At 40.5% G+C, this 25,587-nt stretch overlaps 1 long non-coding RNA gene across 1 annotated transcript; it reads right to left on the bottom strand.

The window, feature by feature from the left end:
* Window positions 1-1,811: 1,811 nt before the first annotated feature.
* Window positions 1,812-25,058, bottom strand: LOC142831293 (uncharacterized). The gene is made up of 3 exons (XR_012907009.2): window positions 24,924-25,058; window positions 20,212-20,364; window positions 1,812-2,804 (listed from the first exon to the last, which is right to left on the bottom strand). It is a non-coding gene; the product is annotated as an uncharacterized LOC142831293 (long non-coding RNA).
* Window positions 25,059-25,587: the final 529 nt, after the last annotated feature.

Raw genomic sequence — 25,587 nt, 5'->3', positions numbered from 1 at the left:
CGAATTAAGTTCGAACTAGCAGAGCGCTAGTGTAGCGCCTATCAAAGTTAATTCAAACTAACGTCTGTTAGTTCGAATTAACTTTGTAGTGTAGACATACCCAGAGACACTGTTGCAAAAAAAGCAAACCTGATTTTGCGATGCTTACACGTGTTGTAAGCAAGACAGGAGAAGTAATTTTTCTGCTCTACTCTGCACTGATTAGGCCTCATTTGGAGTATTGTGTCCAGTTCTGGGCACCACATTTCAGGAAAGATGTGGAGAAACTGGAGAGGGTCCAGAGAAGAACAACACATATGATTAAAGGTCTAGAAAATATGACCTTTGAGGAAAGACTGAAAGACTTGGGTTTGTTTAATTTGGAAAAGAGAAGACTGAGTGGAGACTTTATAACAGCTTTCAATTACCTAAAAGGGTGTTACAAGGAGGAAAGAGGAAAATTGTTCGCCTCGCCTCTGATGATAGGACAAGAAGCAATGGGCTAAAACTGTAGCCAGGGAGGGTCATGTTGGACATTAGGAAAAAAACTCCTGTCAGGATGGTTAAACACTGGAATAAATTGCTTAGGGAGGCTGTGGAATCTCCATCTCTGGAGATATTGAAGAGCAGGTTAGATAAACATCTATCAAGGATGATCTAGATAGTGCTCAGTCCTGTTATGAGGACAGGTGACTGGACTGACCTCTGGATACCCTTTCCAGTTCTAGTGTTCTATGATTCTAATGACAAAGGGTTAATATTTTCTCAAGAATGGCTGCTGCTTTTACTCTGATTGCTTAATATACTCAGTAGGAAATGGTAACACTTTGATTCTGTGAGATCAGAATTAAATCTCCAGATTCTGAAATAAATGTTTGAAAGTTCGCAATCCAATATTGTTTCTGGGGAGTTATCAAAAAGAAATGGCAAGCCCGTTCTTTGTGCCTCAGTGTGAGAACTGAGAGCGGTAGCATTCTGATACACTAGTTGGCTTTTGCTAGGATTAAGCTATATTTTGTGTTGCTTACTATCACACTGATAAACTGTATTGCAATTTTGTCCCATGTTTAATTCTAACACTGGATTTAAAATAATTAACACCTGAAGGGGCTAAACAGTTGACGCCTCGAAGGAACTGCCTCCTGATCATTAAGATTTTTCTCCCTCGAAGTGTGATGCTGTTAAAAGATTGATTTATGTAAACAACTGACAAATTTGATGGAGAAAGGGTGGAAACATCAAACCTGTTGCGCTCGAGTAGTACTAAAATTATTTTTCGTTTATGGTCAGTTATAGTTGTAGACTTCATTGTTAATATATTATTATTTTTTGTTATTAATATTAATTAATTCATAATTGACTATAGTTGTATGTTGTGTCTTTTCAAGCAAATCATATCAAGATTTCTCCCCAACTTTCTGATAGTGATGTGTGTTTGTGTGTTGTCTCTTCTTTGACATAGCAACACCAAAAATCGTGAGTTCAGGATTTTCTTTGCCAACATGTGGGCTAGAAGCTTTCTTTTTTAATGAGAGCTGAGATTTTTCATGATATCCCTTGATTTTACCTGCTGGGATAGAAACATCAACTACTACAAATTGCTTGATAAAATTAGATGAGTTGATAATACTGCTGATACTTCTTAGAATATCAGAGGATCTGCAATAAACAAACAATTCTGTGAAGTTAGTAGTCTTGGAATAGTCCTTGAAATTGGGGTTTGTATTGAGGTTTGCAATATTTCTGTTTAGATGTGAGTTCAAACTACAGTATCAGATCTGAAAAAAACCAAGGTTTTCAGTGTTTGGACACACTGTTTTGGTTCATTTATCATCTTGATGTACCAAGAGAGACAAAAATCATGTGAAGTAAATGTATCTTTTTATGGTGTTCCTAAGGGACCCGTCAGTGTACTAATTTACTAGCAAATACAGTCATTAAGATGCCCAGAGATGTCTGTTGTATACTTGGTTCCTACATTCAGTAGATTTGCTTATTGTCCTCCTCCCTCTTATTTTACTATTACGTTGTTTCTCTCTTGTTGTGATTACTTAGGTGAAATCTCACCCCTATTGAAGTCAATGAAGTTTTGTGACTGGCGTCAAGTGAATCAGGATTTTTGCCCTTCATTTTTATCCTTTGGTTATTGTTGGAAACCTTTGCTAAAAAGGCAAGTCTTGAAGTTTTCTGATGAAAAATTGGGCTCAGCCTTATGTTTTCTCTTAGGTCTTTCCACAGGAATCCTTAAGCTTCAGCTCTCATTGGAGGCTGCCCTAGACATTAATAGCTGAATCATTCCTGAAGAGGCTAGGTGGAACAGTGATTTGTAAATGAAGAGTTGGGATGAAAGAAATACAGGCCTTAACCCTGAGTGACCCTTAAATTTTCAAAAGTGACTGATTAGTGATTTGGGGGATCTAACATGAGACACTTTAAATGTGGACTGATTTTCAGACATTGGCACCCACTTTCTAGCTCCTTTCAGAATTATTAAGAAAAGGAAGTAAACATCCCTGTCACTTTTGAAAACTCAGGCCTAGGACCAGGACCTTGTATTTGCACGAGAATTGGCACTCTCAGATCAATCAGCAAAACATTATGTTGACTCTCAAAAGCAAAAGATGTCTGTTTCTGCCCATGAAGTGTCTTCTTTTGTCTTTGCAAAAGGCCTGCTGCTATCTTTGCACATCAGTTTTATTCAACACAAAAAATAGTAAACCTGCATGGCACCATCACCACCAGTTTTTAATCAAATGTATTCCTCTCTCTTAAAAGTACGAGAGTGGTTCCAGTCATAAAGGAGACTTCTTCTTTACATGAAGCAGCTGAGAAATAAATGAGAAAAGAGAGAATCCAAGTTAGGCTCTAGTGTAAAAGAAGTAATTTTAAATATCTGAGAGTTCATTTTTGCAAAGCAAATGACTGTTTATTTTTGTGAAACCTGAGGAAAGAGAGAAATATTAGAACAGAGAGGTGCATTTGGAATGAAAAGGGAAAAAAACTTTAATTCACCTGAAGTGGTGACAGGAAAACTGTGTTTGTGAGGGGTGAAATACCTGGAATGACCTCCAGTGGATCAGTAGTCAGAAAAGCACAAAAACTGAAGACAACATTTAACTATGCAATAGTTATTTGACCTTGGGTCAACAGTTGCTGTCAGTATTATGACCATAAAGGATAAGGCCCAGCATAGCTCTAGGATGAAAGAAAGTACTAATTGGAATGGAACCTCAAATTTTATTATGTCAAAATTCAATTTAAAAAATAATTTGACTTTAAAATGATGTACACAAGTGAAATCCTACATCAGTTGCAGCAAATGGGAGTTTGCCATTGATTTCAATGAAGCCAAAAGTTCATCTTCATGTTTAAATATATATTCCAAAGCAGTTTCCATGCATAGTGTTTTGAGGCACTAAGAATTAAAACCTGAATGTAACCTTAAAATACTAACACTTGATTCTAGCATCTTTACACCATAACAACTATGTTTGAACCCCAGCTGGGATGTTCTAGTACTATGATTTAAATGCCTAAGTAAAGCAGAGAGAGGGAAGGCTTGATACAGATGAAAGTGACCTGTGATGCCTTCGGTGCATCTTCACCTACCCATAAAGTACTGGTTAATCTTTCAGAGCCAGTTTCTGGCACAGTAGTACCAATCTATACGACATATCGCTGAAAACATCTATCCAGCATAGTAAGAGACATCGTGGTCAATGGATCTGATCCTGTAGATTCTGTCAGGCCCGAATGGCCACTAAATTGTTAATAGGGATTGAGAATACTCACTTCATTGCAGGTTTGAGCTCACAACCCTGTGTTGAGTTGAATTGTCACATGGACCCTAATTACAAAGTTACCACACAGACTACGGTGCCAACTGGGTATGATGCCAAAAGGGCAGAGACCAAATCCTTCATTACAAGGAGGTCACTCTGTCAAAGGTACCAAAAGGCCCAAGGTGTCCTGAAAGGTACGTCTAGACTTCACTCTAAAATCGAAATAAGACACGCATCTTATTTCAATTTAATTTCAAAGTGGGCTATTTCGAAATTTGGCATGTCTACATGGTGCCAAATTTCGAAATAAAGCACCATTTTGAGACATCCCTTATTCCTTGTGGAACGACATTTACAGGGATGCCAAAATAGCATGTCCGTTATTTCAAAAATTATTTTGAAATAGTGGACGCATTCCTTGGACGTGGGGTAGCCATTTTGGGATACCTCTGGTATCCCAAAATAGCCTTGCAGTCTAGACATACCCAAAGAGAGCGTTATGTGGCATGTTGCTCTTAATTGCCAGCTAATGGAGCACAATGCAGAGAGGTCCAAATACCACTGATCCAAATCCTGCTTGCAGAGTGGCCATATTGCTTAAGAAGTCAAAAGTCTCAGCATCCCTTTACACCCATCCCATTCATGACCTAGTGACAAGATTCTCAAACTCTTTCCTTTACCTCCCTCTTCAGTGATTTGTTTTCTTTCCTGCCTTTCCCTCATCATTTTTTAAATGTTTTCGTCTTCTTCTGTACAAAGTGTTAGAAAGAGGGAGACAGAATGTGTATATAAGTCAGGTAGTCTTAGGACAGGGCTGAGCACAGACCACTGTGCATCAGCTAATGAGGCAGTATTCTTTTCCTGGTCAGATGATTCCCTGGAGGGCTATCTCTAACAGCGTGTTAGCTTGTTCTACTCAGCTGGCATGGGCCAGTTGTGGAGTTTTAATTGCAATGTAGATATACCTATTTAAAGTTATATAAAAATCCAAAAAGACTGGAACAAATTGGTGCCCATAAGCTATTTGAAAAAAAAAAACCACACACACCAAAAACAACCCACACCCACACACGCAAGGTCAGGCATCAGTCTGGAGGGCATTCAGATATAAGCTATTCGGTAAGATTTTTCTTTATAAGGATTCTTGAAATATAAAAGAGACTGACAAAGTCAGGCACAAAAGTGATTTTATTTGGTTGCATTATTGTATGCACAGGATAAAGTAACTAATTAGACTTAAATGAGAAGGGAGGAGTAAAAAAAGATGGGATTAAAGGTTGATTTTTATTTCCAGGTTGTCCAAATACAGTGGACAATGTCTGTCTCTCTTTGTGTTAATGTTCCTACTATGCTAATAATGTCCCTAATCTTTTTGTTTGAAAATATTCTTGTTTGTAGAAAAAAGAAACTATGAGGTATACATTGCAATGGAAAAATCCTGTACTCTGTCCAGAACAGCTTTGTATGGAGATACAATATGCTCTGGGTACCACTCTGTAACTAGTATGCCAGATTTCTCTAGTATAAAATTGGGAGTTTGAGTCAATTGTTGTTTTATAATGTGTTCAGTAAGACCCAGAGTCTCCAAGGTATTTAGACACCCAGCTATCTGTGAGGATCTGGATCTACAAATCTTTTCTTTAGCAATTTAATTTATCTGTCTTGTGTTTAATTCTCTTATTTTTCCTTATATCAAACACTAGATACTCTGTTCCAAAATAAAGCAAAGTTTGAAGTTAGTCTCTAATTTCTTTTTTATAGATATTATTTCTGGAAGCTGACATTTAAATGGAGTTTTGGCTCTCAAAAGGTTACAGTGTAGCGGGGGATGATTTAAAAAATTCTGCCATGAGTCCTTGAGGAAGCAAAGTTGAGTACTGTTTGGAGAAGTCAATAGGCTTGTTGTAAGCAGTCTTTGTATGTTCTATCATAGAAGGCTGAAACAAATCAATTTCAATTTACTTGTGTAGCAAAGGAGCCATTATTTGGAACTGAATAGCCATAGCTCCTGTAATATATTGTGAAAACTTATTGTAGTTTTACTGAGAACCAGCTTATGATGAAATTATTTGTTTAGAAGCAAAGTGAGGATGTTTGTTGAATACAAATTTCCAAGGTATTGATTAGACCTTGCTGAAGAATGAGTCACATTTATTTTCTAAACCTGGTATCAAAAGTAATATCAACCTGACATTGATATTAGAGCTTATTGCTGTCAGAAAAAGGAACTGCTTGGTGATGGTGATATAGACAACAATAGCAATTAGCTTAGAAAGGGAAATGTAATGTCAGTTATGAAGCACCATTTATTTCACCTTTAAAAAGCAACTGGGCTCATACATTTGGTTCACTTATATTTTCCCTTACAAAAATGTTGCCATGAGCTCTGTATTTTACATTAACCCCACTGCTCAGTCTGTTACCAGAAAATTGCTGGAACTCCCTGTAGAAGTAACATTTAAGGCCTGTATCACTGAAGTTTTATGCTTTCCTCTGTGCACAGTTTACATTAAAAAAAGACATTTGAGTTTTGAAAAATATTTATGCAGCAAAATTGGCTGATTGTGTCTTTTTTTATATTCACCTTGCCTCTTTATGCATCTTTCCCCAACCTCTGCTGCTGCTCAGTGGTGTAAATAATAATTTCATGGAGTCAACTAAGGGAACTCCTGTTAAAGGAATAGCTCTGTTAAATGAGTAGTTTTTGCACAGCAAATCAGATTCTGAAAATACACAGTGAAGTCCTCCAAAATTGGCTCTTGTTAAAGGAAATGAATTTAACAAAGCAAATTTCAGCTTGACAAGATGTGAAAGGTAACAAAACATTGATCTATTTTTCCTACTAGAATATTTGTTATATCTATTGCATCTTTACTCATCATGCTAAAATACACCTGGCAAAAATATTTTTTTTGCAATTAAGTTACATATTTAAATGATTTCTCCTTTAACATACAATAACTCAAACTCAATATCAGTAGAATGAGATTTCCCCAAGCTTGTTGTATAAGAATGCTATTAGTACAAGATTGGTATTTGTACAAAAAGGCTATTCCACTCATTTTTGCTTATCTCCAGAAATGAAGGTTCAGCAAAGGGAATGGTAGTGGACATATGTCCCCTTGTAACCAAGGCACTGCACACATTCCATCACATCTGTCCTTTTGCACTATAACTCAGTATCAAGGGCATCCCATTTATGGAGAACAGCCTTGTTGCTGCATGATAATAACATCAACAAATTTTTACTTGGTATTAAGATTATTTTAATTGTCATTGTCTGGCATTCTTGGGCTATAGAATCATAGAATAATAGGACTGGAAGGGACCTCAAGAGGTCATCGAGTCCAGCCCCCCGCCCTCAAGGCAGGACCAAGCTCCGTCTACACCATCCCTGACAGATGTCTATCTAACCTGTTCTTAAATATCTCCAGAGAGGGAGATTCCACCACCTCCCTTGGCAATTTATTCCAATATTTGACCACCCTGACAGTTAGGAATTTTTTCCTAATGTCCAGTCTAAACCTCCCCTGCTGCACTTTAAGCCCATTACTCCTTGTCCTGTCCTCAGAAACCAAGAGGAACAAATTTTCTCCTTCCTCCTTGTGACACCCTTTTAGATATTTGAAAACCGCTATCATGTCCCCCCTTAATCTTCTTTTTTCCAAACTAAACAAGCCCAGTTCATGAAGCCTGGCTTCATAGGTCATGTTCTCTAAACCTTTAATCATTCTTGTCGCTCTTCTCTGTACCCTTTCCAATTTCTCCACATCTTTCTTGAAATGTGGCACCCAGAACTGGACACAGTACTCCAGCTGAGGCCTAACTAGTGCAGAGTAGAGTGGCAGAATGACTTCACGAGTTTTGCTTACAACACACCTGTTGATACAACCTAGAATCATATTTGTTTTTTTTGCAACAGCATCACACTGTTGACTCATATTCAACTTGTGGTCCACTATGACCCCTAGATCCCTTTCCGCCATGCTCCTTCCTAGACTGTCGCTTCCCATCTTGTATGTATGGAACTGATTGTTCCTTCCTAAGTGGAGCACTCTGCATTTCTCCTTATTAAACCTCATCCTGTTTACCTCTGACCATTTCTCTAACTTGCTAAGGTCATTTTGAATTATGTCCCTATCCTCCAAAGAAGTTGCAACCCCACCCAGTTTGGTATCATCTGCAAACTTAATAAGCATACTTTCTATCCCAATATCTACATCATTGATGAAGATATTGAACAGTACGGGTCCCAAAACAGACCCTTGCGGAACTCCACTTGTTATCCCTTTCCAGCAGGATTTAGCACCGTTAACAACAACTCTCTGACTACGGTTATCCAGCCAATTATGCACCCACCTTATCGTGGCCCTATCTAAGTTATATTTGCCAAGTTTATCAATAAGAATATCATGCGAGACTGTATCAAATGCCTTACTAAAGTCTAGGTATATGACATCCACCGCTTCTCCCTTATCCACAAGGCTCGTTATCCTATCAAAGAAAGCTATCAGATTAGTTTGGCATGACTTGTTCTTCACAAACCCATGCTGGCTATTCCCTATCACTTTATTACCTTCCAAGTGTTTGCATATGATTTCCTTAATTACCTGCTCCATTATCTTCCCTGGGACAGACGTTAAACTGACCGGTCTGTAGTTTCCTGGGTTGTTCTTATTCCCCTTTTTATAGATGGGCACAATATTTGCCCTTTTCCAGTCTTCTGGAATCTCCCCTGTCTGCCATGATTTTTCAAAAATCATAGCTAAAGGCTCAGATACCTCCTCTATCAGCTCCTTGAGTATCCTGGGATGCATTTCATCAGGACCTGGTGACTTGCTGACATCGAACTTTCCTAAGTGGTTTTTAACTTGTTCTTTGTGTATCCTATCTTCTAAACTTACCCTCTCTCTGCTTGTATTCACTACGTTAGGCACACCTCCAGACTTCTCGGTGAAGACTGAAACAAAGAAGTAATTGAGCATCTCTGCCATTTCCAAGTTTCCTGTTACTGCTTCTCCCTCCTCACTAAGCAGTGGGCCTACCCTGTCCTTGGTCTTCCTCTTGCTTTTAATGTATTTATAAAAGGTCTTCTTGTTTCCCTTTATGCCTGTAGCTAGTTTGATCTCATTTTGCGCCTTTGCCTTTCTAATCTTGAGCCTGCATTCCCGTGTTGCTTGCCTATATTCATCCTTTGTTATTTGTCCTAGTTTCCATTTTTTATATGACTCCTTTTTTATTTTGAGATCATGCAAGATCTCCTTGTTAAGCCAAGCTGGTCTTTTGCCATATTTTCTATCTTTCCTACACAGCGGAATTGTTTGCTTTTGGGCCCTTAACAACGTCCCTTTGAAATATTTCCAACTCTCCTCAGTTGTTTTTCCCTTCAGTCTTGCTTCCCATGGGACCTTACCTACAAGTTCTCTGAGCGTATCAAAATCTGCCTTCCTGAAATCCATTACCTCAATTGTGCTGGTCTCCCTTCTACCTTTCCTTAAGATCATGAACTCTATTATTTCATGATCACTGTCCCCTATACTGTCTTCCACTTTCAAGTTCTCAACTAGTTCCTCCCTATTTGTTAAAACCAAATCCAGAACAGCTTCTCCTCTGGTAGCTTTTTCAACCTTCTGAAACAGAAAGTTGTCTCCAATGCAGTCCAGAAACTTATTGGATAGCCTGTGCCCCGCTGTGTTAGTTTCCCAACATATGTCTGGATAGTTGAAGTCCCCCATCACCACCAAATCTTGGGCTTTGGATAGTTTTGTTAATTGTTTAAAAAAGGCCTCATCCACCTCTTCCACCTGGCTAGGTGGCCTGTAGTAGACTCCTATGGCAATGGAACAAATGAAACTGTGTACATTGGAGCCAGAGCTAGACACCCATGGCATTCATAATGCACTCCTTTCTTTAACAGTCGTCTCACTAGAATTTAAATCTCTTTGGGTTTTTATTTTATGAAGCAAGAATGTCTAGTGATCAGTTGCCTTAACCATTTATGATTGTTGCATTGGATGTTAGAGATACTGCAATATAAATATAAACTCAGGCTTTGTTTCCTTCTTGACTGGAAGGAACAAATTCAAATCAAACTAAAAGGGCCAGATTCTCAGCTAGACCAATATATGGTGTAAACCAATACAGATACATTAAAGTCAAAGGAGCGATGCCAACTATGAATCTGACCCAGAGAACTCACCATATTCACAATACACAGAATTTCAGCTCTTTGGGATTTGAAAATGATTAATCACTGGTGTGACCACAGTAGCAACAAATTAAGCCAAAATACAGGCCTGAGCTTGCTGAGACAGCAATGGGAAGGGTGTTATTTGCAATTAATGACGGGGTTAGTTCTTTAGTTATAAATTTTGTATGCAGTTGTTTTGAGTTTTCTGTGTGTGTTGGGAGAGTAGGAAAGTATCATTGTGAAAAGCCAGTGATAAATGGAAAGCCAATTTGTGCACCTACATCTAGGTTTTACTGTGTGCCAAAAGTCAGTCACTAAGTTTGGAATTTCTAAAAGGAGGCGAAGGGAATTACAGGCTAATGCACATAGACTTTCACAGTGGGATTTCAATGCTGAGCTCCTGAAGGCTCCTTTTAAATCCCAACCCCATAGTACATATGCCAAAATCTGGGCATGTAGTCTTGAACAATATTGTTCATTGCGCTGCATCTCAGTGTTAATCAGCAAGTTTATTTGTCCATAGCTTTTGCCTATTGTGGATTCTGAAGCTTCCGAATGTATTGATTTGTTCTAGTCTAGGAAACATCTTATAAACTACATCCAGAGTTGCATGTAGCCTTCTGAAATGCAGATTGAAAATGTATTGGATGTGAAAAGTGTGCTAGTCTGTGAAGTTATTGCATGTAAACCTTCTTATATATTTGTGCAAATTCTATCCACATCTACAAAGGCGCAAATTCAAAGTAACTCTATTGAAATGAGTGGGATAACTCCAGCTTGGCCCCATTGTATTCAAGAGCAGAATCAAACCTATATTTACTCTTACTCAAGTGTAATTTTGTATTCTTGTGACATCCTGCACATGCAGTCTGTGTCCTAAATCTTAATTCTTAATAACACAGAGCCCTTATGCTTCCTTTTCATCAGTGCTCACCTTAAGAATTTTCTACACAAAAGAAAAATTTAGCAAAGTGCCTTGCAAATCACACAATGCAGTGTTTATACCTCCTCTTTCAGAAGTCAATTATTATTTGTATAGTGAAGGCTGCGTTGCAGGCTGTGAAAACTTATTACAAAGAAAAGACGTGAATTTCATACTGGTAAAAGCTCACAGAAATGTACAGTCAGAACAGTACTGTGCTGTGGCATCTGATGGAAATAAGCTGAAAATTTCTCAGTGTTTTAAGTAGATAATTCCAGTACATTGAACAGACCAATTGAAAATATCAGGCCTGATTCAGTTCTCCCTTACAATGGTTTAAATGTAGTGTAATTCAGTTAATTTTACTGGAGTTACTCTTGACTTACATCACTGTAGATGAGATCAGAATTGGGACCTACAGTATCACGTTAGAGCCCAATTAATAGGGCTTCAACTTTGTCACCTACAAAGCTCCTGTAATTTTGCACATGGAATATCCATTGATGTGCACAACTCTAACAACAGACAGATACCTATTTAGCTATTCTACATGTGCATATCCAAAGTTTTGCACTTGATCCTTAGACTCTGGAATTTGAAAATCCTTTAATGAATAATGTCCACTGATGTGGGCATTAAAGTTTGCTTTTGGGCCCCAGTCTTAGCCCACATTTTGATAAATTAATGAAACACATATCCATCCCCCTTCTACTTGTATCCCAGACATGTGGTCCTGGAGCCATAAGCAGTAAGTAGTCCGCCAACTCTCTCCTCTGTGCAGGAGTGGTCTGAGGCTGGCTGCGGCAGCTGGCGCCCCAGGTGGACGGTGCAATTGGCATCCCCCCATTGGCCGCCCCTGCCTCAGTGTAGTCTGTGTATAGATTGCCAAAGAACACGGACATTCTAGGCCAGCGGTGGGGAAGGAATTCTGCTACCCACACCTGCAAGATAAATTCATGGAGAACAGAATTGAATTTTGATCATGAATTTCTTCTTGTGTTTCCATTTGACTATATTTGTATCCTGTCACAGCATCTGTTCAGCTAATCATTCCAGGAAATATTATACTTGCCTCCTGTGTGGATGTGCAAGAGAAGGGGAGGGTAGACACACAATCCTTTCTAGTATCTGCAAAGTGGAAGGAGAGAGTTTGGATTTGGTTAAGGGGAGCTATGTCTAGGGCTGGGACTGGTTTGGCATAGATAGGATGCAGGCCCTTTTATGACAGGTGTGCATACCCCGCACTAGAAAAGGAGGGTTAAAAACCCTGTGGGAAGAGGAAGTCCCACCCCTTCAACCAGACTGGGCATTCTCCAATTGCTGGAAGAGTATAAAAGGCCAGAGAACATCTCAGTCTGGGCTGGCCAGCGAAGGGGAAAGACCTCCAGAGAGAGCTCCAGAGCTGCAACAGCCTGTGTTCCAGATGGAGGGAATGGAGATGCCAGGAGGCGCTGCTACTCAGCCCCAGTGGAGTTCCAGGGAGAGCCAGGAGACCTAGCAGCTACTTGGGATGACACCCCACCAGAACTAGTAGGAAGTGACCCTCTCCCACCCAGGTACTTTCATTGTGTTTCAGCTTGATTCCCTGCTGAGAGAGTGGTAGTCCACTCTGCTGCTCACACAGCCCTGGGTTGGGACCCAGTGGAGCAGGGTGGGCCCGGAACGAGGTGCCCGGAACGAGGTGTACCGGTAGTTCAAATTAGAGAGCCTAATTCTAACTACCTACTCTGTGCCGCGTGTAGCCACGGGCACGGAGCCCGTACTAACAGGGATTTAAAAATGACAGCGCCCGGCAAGATGCAAATGAAGCCTGGGATATTTAAATCCCGGGCTTCATTTGCAACTTCGAATGCCTACATTAGCCACCCTAGTTCGAAGTAGGGTAGCAGTGTAGATATACCCTTTCTCTTTTAGTATAGTGGAAAATGTAGAAGGTTGATCTGGTGTCTTTGTGGGTGGCCAAGGAATCTGGAGACTGGAGTTCAAATAATTCTCTGCCACGGGTATCCTTTGTGACTTTGGGTAAATCACTCAGTTTCTCTGTATGTTCTGTAAGTGTAAAATGGGGATAATAGCCCTGTCCTTCCTTGCTGGGAAGTTGTGGATAAATCTTCTGATAATTATGAGTTGAGTTGCTTTGATGCTGGAGGACAGATAAGTACTTAAGCTTTGGGGTTTCCTCCCTAGTTCCACAGAACTTTTCCCCTCAGTTGAGGCTCTGGATTGTTCCTTAGAGGCACTGCCCCACTAGTGCCTCCCAGAATTCCCTCTCACTCAGAGCATACACCACATGGACTTTTCTTCCTATACTAGCTCTGCTAGCTGGTGGATAGGGCAGGCCATGGTTCCACCTTCCCTCTACCCCCCCTCCTGACCCTCCTGCCCTGGCCTTAGGCTACAGAAAAAACTTAATACCTGCAGGGGGAGGCTAGTTTTACCCTCTCATTTGTGTACAGCCTAGCATACCATGAACACAGTGTAATGCCCTATCCTCCCATTTGTGTATAGCAGTGTAATGCCCTGTCCTATGTGACCCATGTCCAGGGTTGTGGTTTCTTTGGTTGGCAGGTGCAAACATACATGCTGTTGCCTCTCTCCCCTGGGTCTGTCTGCACAGCAGTCTGTTCACATGGGATTGAGTTATACAAGAATTCTATCGGTAATGTCAGAAGAGCGGAATTCTTGTGTATTTCCAAAGCTTATCCTCTCACACTGAAAGACAGTGACAGCTTGACCTGCCAGTGTGCTCCCCACTAACAGGAAAGAGAAAAAATGGACAGCTCTAATTGTAGCCCTGCCAGTGCCCTCTTAAAAGGCACGTATGAGAAGGTGACTCTTAGCTGTGAAACGAAGATGAGAATTTACTATCATCCTCATTCTCTATTAAATTCTCTACAGCTCTGCCGTAATAGAGCAGGCGGTGTTCATATTCTGGGCATCAAGAGAGGGTTTTGTTCTCCAAGTGTGTCAGGCTAGTACCTTTCAAAAGCACTGGGGTGTGTGGTGCGGACAGATTTAGAGAGATTTAGATGCCAAAAGATGCTGATAGATGTCTAAGTTTCTATGGGAGTTCAGCACCTATGCTGCTTTGGCGCTTCTGGAAATCCCATTAGGCACCTATCCACATCTTTAGGTGCTGAAGTACCTGTCTAAATCTGGCCCTAAATTCACTTGTGCGTATATGTGTGCATATATGGAGATTAAGACAATCTAATATGAATGCCATTTTCACTGACTTGCAGTGTTGCTGACTTACCTACTGAAATTACAGCCTTGACAATAGCAAGCAGGCACAAGCCATATAAAGTTCCACAATAGCAATGGAAAGGAAAGACTTGGTTTGCAGGAAGCATAAAAGCTTTTTTTATGGATCATGTAATCAGATTGGTGTCAGCTGATCACTGAAGATGTATCACAGACAGCCTATTTATATTTATTTAATACAAAGCCAGGCCACCGTAGAATGTGCAGACCCCATTAAAAGAAACATTTGGAAAAATGAACATACAGCCTTTAAAATTGCTTTTCATAAGTTATCTCCTAATAATCAAATCCAAACTAGAGGGGAATGAGAAGAGCCAAGTAGGATGTGACAGGTACTTAGCTTAAGAAGAAAATAGGCTCTTCTGTGTTATTATTTTCTAGCAAAGTAATAATAAAACCCCCCAGGAAGTGATCTTCTCTGTTCTGCCTGCAAGTGAGAAATCAATAGCTACCATTTCTAGACACTTCCACGCCTCCAGAAACCAGCCCCAAACCAACCACCTCTCCTCTGTCATCTATTGACTGTTGAATTTTATTGTATTTGCTTGTGAGATGTTTTTACTTTGCTGCCAAGTGATGCCTGTGTGAGAGGAACAGAGCTAGATTCTGGTCCTGGATAAGTGATATATAGGGACCACAAAGGGGCTGTGACAGATTGTGTGGAATTTCACCTTGGCATAAGCGCAGCATGGAGCTAATTTCCCAGCCCCATTCTGCCTCCTCGCAGGCCTTAGTGGAGAGCCTTCCTTCATCTGACCTCAAGCATAGTCCTGAGCAAGTGCACAAGTGACAGCAACCTCAGTATAGTCCTGGTAGACAATGTGACTCAACTTCTTCCCACTTGCTATTCTGGACAGTGAATAGGGGAGGAATTCCCTATCTCTAGCCCATCTGCTCCAGGGCTGAAGTAAGCAAACAAGTGAGTTACTCTCCATATGACTCTAGTTGGGCTATTCTAGGCCTAGGCAGCTACTCCACTCCCATTCTTTTGTGTGGGTGTGTAGTCAGAATCAAAATCTAGCCCACATTAAATAGTTCTGTTGAGCCTCTGACCTGAAGATATGCCCATCTTTCCAACATGTGCACAAGTGATGCAGAGCGACTGCCTGCTATAACTGAGATGAGCAGCTTCTCAGTACAAAAGCCCTTAGCCCACTACATCTAATATATATAAATGTCTAAACAAAACTTTTACAGATGACATATTGGCAAAACACTGCTGAAATAAATTTTTATGTGGGTATAAAAATATGCTCAGTGGGTGTAAATTTTATATGGCTATATACAGATTTCAAAATCTAAACTTGACAAATTGATGAGCTGGCAGGGCATAGCTGTATTCTCTCTCTTTAAAGTGATAAAGAAAATCCAAGTGCTGTAGACACAGATAAAAATAAATGTGATCACATAATGCATTTGATTTAATTTATGAAACACTCCTGATTCTCCTCCCTTAGCAGAGTATTCAAGGCATGTTCAACCATCATAATGCTCTAAAGCATGGACTGATCACACAGGAGTGTTAAAGCATCCATTACCATTAAGTGCTGTCCTCCACTGTGAATATAGGTGGCACTTTTGTATCACTATTTACCAGAACTTGGTGTTTCCTGTTCATTTCATTCTCTCCTCCCTCAGCTCTTCTCACCCCCTACTTCATCCCAGGTTTCCTTTTTTTCACTAACACCCTCATCCTACAAAGCAACTCATTTGGGGGAACCTCATTGACTTCAGTAGTGGTCTGTACAGGTTTGGGGTCCATGCACACATTGTCATTTATAGGCCTGGAGCGTAACATATTGTTGAAAGCTATGTCTGTACTGCAAAGAAAGATATTTTAGCTAACTGGAGTTTAAGCAAGAGTAAAGACATGGACAACTCACGATAGCAGCTCAAGTTAAATTTTGTAGGGAAGCATGAGTTAACAGGGCTAGGCCCTAAGGCCAAAAGGGCCACGGAGAAGTCCTCTGGGTGGCTAGAGTGGTTAGGAGGAAGACAGCCAATCAGGAGCCAGGAAGGACTATATAAGAAGCTGAAGGACTAGAGGAATCTCAGTTGTAGCCTAGACTTGGAAGGGAGAAGGTCAGGAGTGGCTGGTTGGTAGAACCAAGGACAGCTCAGAGTGGGGCACTATTTAGCTGAACCAGAGAATTTGCTGAACCACAGGAGGTCAATATTGTCTAGCAGCATTACTAACACTTCCACTGCTTACTGGGTTCATAGATGATATTTAGGGGTAAATTAGAGCTAAACAACAGCGCAGAACACTGAGAACCAGGACTGGTGACTGTAAACAAACTTTATGGGACCTCGAAACTTGGCCACACTTGTGGTAAGTGGACATCCAGCCAACTAAAACCCATGCTAGATCATGGATTTTGCTGGATCAGAGAGTGCCAGACTACAGAGGTTCAACCTGTAGTAGAAAAGGGCAGATCTCTGAGCAGAGCCTTTTTGGCTCATCCATGACAGTAGACCCAGGAAGACAGATAAGTAATGGGTTTTTTTTTGGCTGCCTTGATCAAAATGCCTCTGCATAACAGAAATGTAAATGCAAGATGGAAGGTAGTTAGGATATGGGCCCAAACCTTACAGCTTGGGCTTATCTGCAGGTGAAATGTAAAGAAGGGAATTTACGGTGCAGACCATTTGACATGGTTGCTCAGGCCAATTCTGGTTTGGAAGGATGAGCTCTTGGGGAGAAGACAAGTGGGAAAGGAAATGAAAAATGGCAAGAGAAGATTGCATGGAGACTATGGGTTTAGTATTACACAACTTCTAATATTTCATAGCAACTACAGATTTTTAACGGTCTTGATTCTTTGGCTTTTTATTATCATACTACTTTCTCTCTACACCTCATTGCATCCTAAATGTTAGTGATCGAGTTTGTCTGTATTAGCATATCTGCTCCAGGGAATAATGGTAGTTCTGTGGGTGGGAAACATGTATAGGTGAACAAACTTCAAATTGCTGACTACACAGCTGCAGTTTGCCAGTGCTTACTGCTGATCTGATGAAAATGGAAGGATGGCAGTTTGTATCCTGAATTGCAGGTCAGGCTTAGGAAATAGCAATTATATTTGCAAAAAATGCCCAGAGATTACAATATACTTGGCTGAAAGACTGTTTCACTGCTGAAAGGACTGGAAGTGAGGAATCAAGAATGGTGTAATCACATAGCTCATGCCCTCAAGCTTGCATAGATCTTATAACAGATGTTTGATGGTAAACATTCACTGCAGAGAAGCTGTTATAAACAAACTTAGTAATTCAAAAGGTGATAAGACTTAAAAAGGAAGGAAAAAAGTGAGACTCAGTAAAAGTTAATTTGGAAAACTTATCTTTGCAAGGATGAAATAATTACACTATCTAGAGAAAGCAGAACTGTCTTGGAACAAGATAATATTCTTTCTTGGCAGACACATGAGCATATACTGCATGTTTCTATTTATAAACAAATAAAGAATCTTGACATTGGCCTAAAGTGATGCTGAATTATTTAAACCATTTTGTTAATTTCCTTTAAAATATTTGTAAGAAGTAGATGGTTGGAGTTTAATTTTATACAGAATCTGATATTGACTCGTGTGGCCATTCAGATGTAGAATGTCACCTTTTTATTCAACTATGTTTTGCAGCTATTCCAAATATCATTGTCTTTTCACTGATTTAAATGGATTTTGGATCAGGCTTTGTGTTTCTCATCAAGAAGTATCTTTAAACTTTGCCGACAAACAATTTTTCATGAGCATTATCTGAGTCTGGCAAATACCACAGCTACCAGGGCGTGAGGTTGATTCTGTTCTGCTTCATGCACAATAGAAAATGCTAGTTAAGTAAGTACTGATTCTTTATTACCGGTCATAACTTCATTGCTAGAGTTTACTCTAAATGATAGAACGATTTAATTTTCAGATTATAGGTTGCATTTGCAGTTCTGTCAGTTAAAATATCCCCCTCCCAGGTTTTGATGAGCAATCTAAACTCAATCACTATGGAACAGTCACAGATGGAGGTTTTCAATTAACAGCTGATGACACGGACCAGGTTTTAAGGACTGGATGGCATGTTAATTAGGAGGGAAAACCCAAATTTGGTATGGGAATGTAATCTCTTGATACAATGTTGGGATGAGATATTGAGGATCTACTTTCTTAGTGGACCTGAAAATGGCTTCTACAATTATATGTGGAATTTGACACCTGTAATTTTGTGAGTACATATCAACTGTGTGTACAAAGAGTAGTTTATGGATGACTAAATGATTGATTGGCACATGCAGATAGTTATATTTATAAATCTGTTATTTGTATTTACAAGCCATGTGTATTTTCAATATTGTAGATTGTCCTGGCTTTGTTTTGAATTGGTCACTGAATGTCATGGACATTGCCTTAGGATGCTTTTTAATGAAAGAAGACTAGCTGAGCCTGTTATATGCTAATTCAGTAATATAGGTAACAGAGGTTTACAGCTTACTTCCTAATTTCATCAGGTTCCTTTTCTTTCTTAGGAATAGGACATGATATTAGGAACAGACACAAAGTCAATAAATCACTGATAACAGGTTGGAAGAAGTGGATTGATTACATGCGAAATGTAGAGCTTTGACAGAAGTGGGAAAAGGGCCATCAGGAATGTTTCTGCTCTAGTTTTATTCTGTGTAAAGAGAGAAGTAATGGGACCAGGAGAATATCTCTGGTTATAGGCATCTGCTGAGTGGCAGATGGAGTTTTTGAAGACTGGGGACATTTAATGAGAAACCTAATCTGAAGTCACTTCAGTTGGGAAGAAGAGCCCATTATAACACAGAAGAGCTGGCCAGCTGGGAGCAAGACATATGGGAAGTAGCTGAAATGTCTGGTGTGTTCTTTAGATACAATGTGATCTATTATAGACAAGTGAAAAGAAGAAAAAGACAGATTGCAACAATGGAGGAAATCAGTGTTACTTTGAAGAGTATACTTTAAAAAGTGGTCCTAAGAGTAGTTAGTAGGAGTAGTTAGTAGGAGGGAAATGAATTATTTCTCTCCCTTACTTGATCTGCTGCTCAAGAAAGCAAGAGGGATGCCAGTACATGGTGCTGTCTATTATCTGATCCTCCCATCCCCCAAAAGTGGGACTTCAAGTGACTGCTTGCTTGGGCTTAAGGGTGTTTTGGTTTGTGTGTTGTGTTCAAAACAATCCCAAAACTGCGAGTGAAGCTCCAAGAAAACCATTGAGTTTCACCTGATTTTGCACAGAAACCCATGAGGTTTAAATGGCTTCATAAATCTGCTCAGGTTCACTCAGAATCTTGTTCAGGGCTTTTTGAAAAGTTTGCAAGTGCTAGAAAACATCACTGACCCTGGGCTGAGTTTGTTCCTAGCAAGTTACAAGCCACGAGCCCAGCTGAGTATTTTAGGATTTTAAAATTTTTAATGAAAATTCTTACATTTTTCTAGTTCTATTAACACTCAGGGCCACTAACAAGCCTGTCACATCACAGGGCATTTCATGGGTCAAAATATTTTCACAGTGTGTGAGGCCAGAGTTTCACAAATATCATTCTTTGACAATGTCTCTGGCTTCAGAAAGAAGAACAAAAACAAAGCCAAAAAAAAAAAAAATAAAGCGAGGAAGTATTCTCATAATGGTGGCTGTCAGTGGAGTGTGAAATGGCACACACGATGTTCCCATTCTCAGAGGAAGGCAAGGATAATAACTGATGCAATCTATTAAAGGCAGAGTGCTGGAAAGTGTATTCAACAACCTGCTTGGGTTTTTAAAGACTTGTTCAGGGCAAAAGAAATAGAGGACAGGACTATAAACTGGAAGAGGCCAGCCTGAGTTAGAACTGGTTTTGCCCTACTTTGTTCAATGCAAAATAGCATGATATAACACTAATTTATTTCTTTAAAATGCCCTCATTATATACCATTTAAATATGCCAGGAGCAGTCACAGTGCCCACTGATGAGATGTTCAAGACAGCAAGATGAGAGCTGGGCCAAAAATACCCCTTTTAAAGCAAGTTCTGCATTTTGTTATGGGTATTTTTTTTATACTAAACAAACACTGGCAAAAACTTACCAAAAACATCCAGTGGAGATTCCCAACTGTTCCTTGTGTGTCTATTTGAGGCTGTGATGTTTCCATCTTGGTAAAGCTCATCAAGCTGTTTTTCCTTTTAGCATTTTCGGTGGAGGTGGCCCCCACTATGTCAATGGAGACTTTGGAACATTTCTAGGGATGTGAAAATGGTACTTTGTAATAGGCTTCTGGTTCTGGTAAACTGAAACTTTTTCTAGGCCTCTAAGGCAGCAATAAAAATAGCTTGCAGCTTTCCTTTAATAAAAACACAGGTGATTAAGCCACTGAACCCAGTTATAACCCAATCCATGTTTAATCCAGTTCTATTTAACTGACTCTGCTTATGTTCCCTGGGGTTTTCAGAACTAACAAACCAGCACTCGGGAGTTTGGGAAAAGGCCAGTATAGCCCTGTGGACAAGGGCTGTACTACATTCATCTTCCCTCTCCGTAAGGAGTGTAGGTAGCATCTCCTCTTTATCTGTATAACAGATGCTGGCAGCATTACCGCATGATTGCATGCAACAGACACTGGAAAGTGACCTGCATAATATATGGTTTTTTGTTGGGGCGTTACAAAACCAGCCATTTTCCCCATTGTCGATTGGAGCAGGGTCTCAATTCTGCTCTGGGTCAGAGGGTGCCAACCTGTCTCACTGCTAGCAGTCACTATCCCATGCTCTGGTGTGCAGCGGGTCAACTTCAGAGTCACTGGGCTCAGCCTGGTTGTAGTCAGAGCAGGGAACAGTTCAGTTCAGGCCCTGGTTCAGGGTGGGGTGAGCACAAAGTCACTGAGCTTGGCTGGAGGAAGAGCAGCAAAGAGCTAGTGAAGAGCCCAGCTCTTGCTAGGTAGAGGGGAAGCTGCCACCCATGAAGGCTGGATGGCGGGAGGGGAGGTACAAGCCCACCCACTCCTCTGCACCTCAGCCTAGGGCCCTGAAGCAGCAGCCTCATCTGCCACCGCATCTATATTAAATTACTGTCTGCATTGAAAGCAAAAACATAGAGAAAAGAAATGTTTGAAAAATATTCTTTTTGAACTTAGAACAAAATAAAAGTAAAATTCTAAACACAGGCTGTATATACCATCTCAGTCTATTGTATACATTTATACACTGAATCCCTGAAGCTACGTCTACACTGCTTCCATTTTGCATTAAAAATATGCAAATGAGGCAAAGCATGGAATATTGCTGCATCTCATTTGCATAATTAATGAGGCTCCATGTTTGCGCAAGAGCCATTGGTCCACTTTTTTAGGAAGAACGGCTCTTGCACAAGAGGGTGATTTTGCGGTCTACAGGCTCCTTTTTGCAAAAAAGCCTCTTGCATAAACACAGAGCCTCATTCATTATGCAAATGAGGCACAGCAATATTCCATGCTTTGCCTCATTTGCATATTTTTTGCACAAGTGGCTATAGTGTAGACATAGTCTGAATCTGATATAGCAAATATATTTAGTCTCTTAATGATAACACGGTTGTTCTAGATGTCTAGTATGAGAAACCTTGAAGTGCCAGCCAGACACCTTCAGAAGACAGATAAAAATGCAAGGCACCCAAAATTTGGGATATTGTCTAATTCAGCCCTCAAATACACATCTATGTGCCTGCTCCAACCGGTGAAGTCATGATAGTTGCATGTGTGCTTGCAAGGGCTTTTTTTTTTATCCTTATGGTCTAAAATAGATAGCCATACATTTTAGATCATTATCTTTTAATCAAGCATTGAAGTTTGACATTTGTTTGTATCTGGCATGTTTCACCTCCAGAAAACAATTTCTTACACAATGGAGGGACAGAAATATTGTTCCTGGTTTTTGCTAATTTCTTCTAGCGTTTATATCTCTTTTTAAAACCAGTTGGTTGGATTTTTATCTCAGTCATGCTGATCTCAATCCAAAATAAAACCACGGAGATAAATGGAATTACAGTTGAACCTCTGTGGTCTGGGACTCTCTGGTCTGGTAGGACCACAGATGCTGGTGGCTTGGAGCAGAGATGGCCAGCCAGCGGGGCAACGGAGCTCAGCTGCTGGTGGGGTAGCAGAATCTGTGGGGCAGTAAAGCTGGTATCAGAGCCCATGGGGCTCTGGAGCCTGCAGTGCAGCAAAGCCAGCATGGCTGCTGGAGCTTGCGGGACAGTAGAGCCTGCAGCTGGTGGTGCAATGAAGCCAGTGGGACTGTGGAGCCAGCAGGGCTGCTGTAGCTCGCTGGGCTGCAGAGTCAGTAGGGCTGATGGGGCTGCCAGAACCTACAAGGCTGGGGAGAGGAGCCCTAGGAGAGGCTGCTCCCTACCTCCATCCAGCAAACTCCCGTGTCCTGGCCCAGTGAGGTCCTGAGGGTGCCAAACCAGGGAGGTCCAACCTTGTATTATAATTTAACTTGTGGAATAATGATTGCAAAATATGGCTCATTATTGTAGTCTTTTTTTTTTTCAGTGAATGCCAGAGTTGATTCAAGATCTGAATAGGAATGTTGCTCCATGCTGCCTTCCAGAGTGAATCTTGAATTACCTTTTAAAGGCTACACATGGGACCTACTTTGGCATGATAACAGTGCAAATCTTTGCTTTATTTTCACAATCAGTGTTGAATATAATATGAGATGAAGAGGCCTGCACTAGAATAATATAACTGTCTGATGTTATAAGATGTTTCTTCATAAATATTGTGCTTTATTGCTTTTTGTTAGTGTGGCAATGTGGGATTCATAATTTATTTCAATTATATCAGCCATGGCAGATACTGCTGAAATGTGATGCTAACAATGCTGCCTTCACTCTGCTGCTCTAGATTTTCTGGGAATTACATAGTCCAGCAATTTTGGGGGCAACACCTTCGCCTTTCTCCTTCTTTCAAAAGCACCAGTCATACTGCAATCTAAATAATAAATGACAGCTGAGTTGGCTTAGGATGCACTAGGAGTCTGAGCCAGAAGGGGTGTGTCTAGACTACATGCCTCCTTCGACGGAGGCATGTAGATTAGCCAGATCGGAAGAGGGAAATGAAGCCGCGATTAAAATAATCGCGGCTTCATTTAAATTTAAATGGCTGCCCCGATCTGCCGATCAGCTGTTTGTCGGCAGATCGGGGCAGTCTGGACGCGATGCGCCGACAAAGAAGCCTTTCTTCATCGGCACAGGTAAGCCTCGTGAAACCAGGTTTACCTGTGCCGATGAAGAAAGGCTTCTTTGTCGGCGCATCGCGTCCAGACTGCCCCGATCTGCCGACAAACAGCTGATCGGCAGATCGGGGCAGCCATTTAAATTTAAATGAAGCCGCGATTATTTTAATCGCGGCTTCATTTCCCTCTTCCGATCTGGCTAATCTACATGCCTCCGTCAAAGGAGGCATGTAGTCTAGACACACCCAAGGAGGCAGGCGGAAACAGGGAAGAGAAGAACAGAGGGAGAAAAGGAACAAAATGGGAAGAAAGAAATTGGGGATAGGGGTAGCGTGGTGGTGGTGGTGGTGATGGGGGGGAGGGGGAGAGGAATACACCAAGAGGAAGGGATCAGGGACAGCAAGGGATGTATAGGTGGAGTAGGTTAATCATTCAAGAGAACAGAATAAAGTGTATGGGGACGCAAGGAGAGACAGACAATGCTGAAAGGGATTAAAGGGAGAAATGAAAAGTATATTAATGTATTCAATGAAAATGTCATTGTGAATTTACCTTAACTTGAACATGAACTGCCATAACCCAAACTTTTCTGTGAGTTTCACTCTCTGAATTTGGCATCGGTTTCACTGACTGTTAGTAGCCAGCCTTTATTTCCCCCTCACCCAAGGCTTCAGGATTTTTTGAAGCATGACATGAATACTAATATAATTGCTGGTATCTCCTAGACCTATTTTATGGTCTTCCTGTTTCTCTTCTAGAACTTCTTCGGCCATGATACAACATTCAACTATTTCCTTTCTTCTGGGTTTGCACCGTTTGACGTAAGTGACCAGCTACCAACCATGAATAATAAATAACCAAAAGCGAGTAGAGGATTAATTGGGAAGAAGCCATAGTTTGCAAATGATTCATCCAAACTCTTTGGTATATACTTATGAACAAAGTACATTGCAAGAGAAACAGAGTATTTCATGGGAAAAAAGGGGATCAATGTTTGTAATGTTACATGTAATAAATGGATCGAAAACTGCTACCCAAAACCAATAGTCACACTCACCTCTCCTCTCTTCTGTGTTCATAAACTTTTGTCTATGAGTCAGTATGTGGCTAACTAGAGTATAAATCCACAATGCTCTAAGGTCTGTATGGACCCTCAAGCTGCACTCTAAACATTCTGTAGTGCGCTGTGAGAGAGTACTGTTTTGTCAAAGGGCACTGCAGAACTTTTAGCTCCAGCTAGCAGAATCCACACAACAAATTAGTGCAATCACACAACACCCCAATGGCAATGACAGCGGATGTTTTATGGAAAAATAACATTAGGAAGATAATATATTTCCTTCTATGTTATAATGCAATAGTGAGCAATGATAGGAGCAGCTGCTCTTCAAAGACCACAAGTTGCTGGTCCTCAGACAACCAGTGGAGTACAGTTTTGAGACCCTCTGCCCTGCAGTCAACTCTAGCAATGGTCTCTGTAAAATTGTCATCAGATACACTGATAATGTCATTGATTGCTGGCAAGTTTTATGCATTCCTGGCATTACGCAGCTCAAACAAACTAAAATAATGTGCATTTTTTATTTACCTGTATATAAAAATGATGTGCTTTTATTCGTGCTGGAAGGAAGCACTCTGCTACTCTCCTTGGAGTTCAAGCAGGTCAGGAGAGAATATTGTAAATTGAACTTTTCAACCTGGTGTTCCCTCACGATAATGGCAGCCAGCAGCCTGACAGGAACACACGTTCAGCAATACAGAGTAATAATGAAAAATGTAGTTCTGCAACTTTTCTGCCAATAAGAAAGCTCATCTCTTTGTGCCAGCAAGACACTGCATGCAGCACACATTTCAAATTCAGTTAATCTCAAAATAATTCAAAAATCAAAGAGCTTATTCAACCATCAAGATATACGAGATTGACTCACTGTGTATTCATGGAGGGGAGAGGGAGAGAGAAGAAAGAATCCAATATCAGAATCAGTAAAAGCAGCCCTAGTTTTTGTTCAATTTAAATTGTTTTTAGACTACATGAGCACACTATGAATACTAAGAGAGATACGAAAAGAATATTTTATGAGCACATTGTTTGAATTACTGAACTAGGAAGAAAATTCATGCATGTTGGAAGATAACAATTATTCTCTCTCTCTCTCACAAATGCTCTCTCTCTCTCTCTCTCTCACACACACACACATGCATTGATTTTAAGATATGCATTTTTTTATGTTGTTCAAAAGTGTGTATACAGT

The sequence above is a fragment of the Pelodiscus sinensis genome, chromosome 13 (genome assembly GCF_052426305.1).
Source record: "Pelodiscus sinensis isolate ZL-2025 chromosome 13, ASM5242630v1, whole genome shotgun sequence".
Classification (NCBI taxonomy): domain Eukaryota; kingdom Metazoa; phylum Chordata; order Testudines; family Trionychidae; genus Pelodiscus; species Pelodiscus sinensis.
This window is presented reverse-complemented; position numbering and strand designations above follow the sequence as displayed.